Source organism: Fulmarus glacialis, unplaced genomic scaffold (assembly GCF_000690835.1).
Source record: "Fulmarus glacialis isolate BGI_N327 unplaced genomic scaffold, ASM69083v1 scaffold24122, whole genome shotgun sequence".
Lineage (NCBI taxonomy): Eukaryota > Metazoa > Chordata > Aves > Procellariiformes > Procellariidae > Fulmarus > Fulmarus glacialis.
The window spans coordinates 1-3450 of record NW_009200097.1 but is presented as its reverse complement, the minus strand read 5'-3'; positions in this window follow the sequence as shown (position 1 = coordinate 3450).

Sequence of the window (3450 nt, the reverse complement as noted above, 5' to 3'; positions counted from 1 at the left end):
TGCCGCTGCTGAATGTGTCTCAACCCCAGATAATCATTTTACAAGATCTGTAACTCAGTGTTTGGGAGGAGGGAGTTTCCAAAGGCCTGGAACAGCAGGCACACCGAATGGGAAAAGGATGAAGTAGAAAGCATTTGAAGTCACTTTTCTTTCTTGGAATACAGACACTTATTTGCAATCCTGAATTTCATGCCGTGTGAGACTATCAGTATGGATGCATTTAAACTAATGACTGGTTTTTTTTTTTTTTCCCTATGGATCTGAACTGAAGTACTTTAATCCTTACTCTAGCAAATAAAACTTTCTTCATGTGAGCAGTGACTGTAGACTCTGGCTCACAGTTTTAGTGCCTTGGCCATTAGAGTCACCTGGTTTAAATACAAGCATAGAAATTTGGAGTGAATTAAACAAATGGTAGCTAAGAAAGTCCCTACATGAACAAAGAAGAACTGCAGAAACGTATTGTGGACACCTGGAAAAGCCTGTCTCCTATTTGCAAGAAATATATAAACAATGTTCCAGGGAGACAAGTCTGTAATAAAAACTAATGGCGAACAAACAGAGTACTGCACTGAGTAGTTCAAGAGGAATCCTTTTATACTTTTTTCTTTGAGGTATATGCTTCCCAAGCATTTTGATTGATTAAAACAATTCCTTTGTATATTTACTTTGCTAATGAAATCATGTGAATGATGGTAGGTTTTCCAGTCTTAGGAAAAGTACATTGTAGATTCAACATATTAAGCGGGACCCAGTTCTGTGGACAGTTATGCAAGTGGCAAAATTCCCATTAATACAGAGAAATATAAAGGAAAAGCAGCAGGTCAAATTTGATTCTACTGTTTACAACTGTTTAAGAAAAAATACGTTATCCAGTTAAAGTCACTAAGCCTTATCATTAAGCTAAGCTTACTCATACAACTAGTCCACTAACGATATGAGTAAGGGTATGCAGGATTTCTTCTGCAAGTAATAACTTTCCCAGCGTATTCTCTATCCTACACACTCCATCACACACTTGAGAGATACAGGAGAACATGTATCTACCTTTGACTGAGAAGAGGACTCTGTGGCAATTCCAAATAGGTTGATTTGAGTGAAACACTTAAGAAAGGTGGGCCTGTAAGTATGGAAATATAGTTTGTGGATTCTTCCATTGACTGGGAAGAGAAGGTGGTGAGACCTGATGGCCCAGAGACAGGCCAAAAAGAGGATCTTTACAAAAAAAATGGAAATATTTCATTGTTACTGTCCAAAAATACGGACACAGCTTTGTTTCCACGTGAAACACAAATGCTCCTTAATATGCCAGGGAGGAATGTTTTCAAAGTCTGAGACATCACACAGAATGATATCCCATTGCTTATACAATCACTTTAAATCTGGTACTACAAAAAACTATAAATAGTAATAACAGTCTAAAGATGAAGTGTGCAGATACAATTAACGGTTAATTTATTCTAAATTGCGTTTACCACATCATTAAGTAAAACATTCGTCAATATGGCAGTTATTTGTGAAATAATCTTTCAAACAAATTGCATTCAATTTGTGCTTCTAATCAGCCAGTTACATAATGCAATGCGAAAAGGTTAACTGGAACTATATCATATATGTACTATATCATCAGAACAGAGATTAGTCACAATTAGGTACCTAATCCATGTTATCTGTATATGTTATCGCTATTGCTATGCTTTTAAATGCTAAAGGACAACGAAATGTATATAGGAAAGCTTTCTTAGCTTTCTCTGGGGACAAATTATTATAATATTTGCTCGTGCTCAAAAAGTCAAAGGGTTTGCACTTTGCGTTATCCATTTGTTTAAAGGGAGGTTTGCGATCTAAATATAAACTTAACTTCAGCAGTTGCATTCTCTATTAATTGACTCGTACTTCAGTCCCTTTTTGTGATAAACATGCACAGCTAATAATCAATGATATGGCAACTGTGTGTACAGAACAAATAAGAAAAGAAACACATATTCTGTGTCTGTACTTACATATGCCAAGCGGAATGCAAAGAAGAGCAAATGTGTGCTTTAAAGCTGAAGTCCTTAAAGGTAATTTATATTAATTTTTGACACACTGCTATTACACAAAAAAATAGCCTTTCTTCTTGTTGCTAAGATGCCCTTGCCACCGTACCTATTTAATATTTACTTATTACAAACATTTGTTCTCAATCCTAGAATTCACTTTCTCAAAGCTTGGGATTTATGGAAGATGGAAATGACCTCTTTTTCATTTTCTTAACCGGGGGGTAGAATGGGGTGGGGGTCTCTTCTGCATAAACCCTTTGTCATTCTTTCCGTTTTCATCACCTACATCGCCATGGGAAATTGGGAAGCTACAAAGTAAAAGATTCTCGCTCTTTCTGCTCAGCCCGCACTGAAACAGGTCCTCCAGACCAGTTTGGCACTTACGCCACTCGGTACCCGCTCCTTTCCAAAATATCAGAGCTCTCGGGATCCTCTCAACAGTGAGAAAAAGCTCCTCATCCCACGAGCAAACCGAAAAAACTCCTGGGACTTTTCCTGAGTGAAAAAGTACTGTGCGAGGGGACCAGGGACCCATCAGGTCAAAAACCCGCACCATATCTTCCAAAGCTTCTGATCCCTTTAGCTGTTTTCACCCTAATCCGGTGAAAAAGACCGACATTTCCTATTTGCAAAGGAATCTTTGGCGAGAAGTATCCCACCTTTCAAGCTCCACCCTGCAATGCCAAACGCGACTCTTTGTTATTTCAAAACACAAACCCTCTAGTTTTCACCTCTTTCGCTTTTTCCTCGGCTTCCATACACAAGAGTCGCTATGCAAAGCAAAGGTTTGGCTTTCTTTTCCGTAACCACGTTTTTCCTGGCTGGTTTTATAACACGACGAGGCTGCAGCGGGCAAACCTGTGCCTCTGCCAGGACCTGCATCTGCACGAGTGGCTCTGCCACGCACCCGTGCCGGGTGGGTGAACTCTGGGAGGAACCCGCAGCACACACACATATATCTCAGCTGTTCCTGGTTTACTGGAATAATCCAATGTCATCCTTAAGGAACTGCAGTAGCTGTAGGATTTATAGCGGAATCAAGTATATTAAACATTTGCAAATTTTGAGTGCTACAGGACCTTTACTCGGCCCCCCTAGAGTGCAGCCTACCTCACACCAGAAGAAAACGTCAAGTCCCTGTAACGTCTCATTTTCCCCTGTATTTTCACCGTCTACCTTCCTCATTTGAGTGATAACATACTGACTCTGAATAGCTCATTAAGACAATTAAGCCGACTCTAGGTACGAGGAGTTCAGCATCCCCCCGCCCGACTCTCCTACCATGAACCTTTCCCCGACAGCTCCCTTTCATCTCAGGTTACCCATTTCAGAGGCTGACTACATCTCACTTTTTTTAAAAGCCAGCCCTTTCTCTGCTTACAGCCCCCCAGCAGGGCCCGTTCTTCCC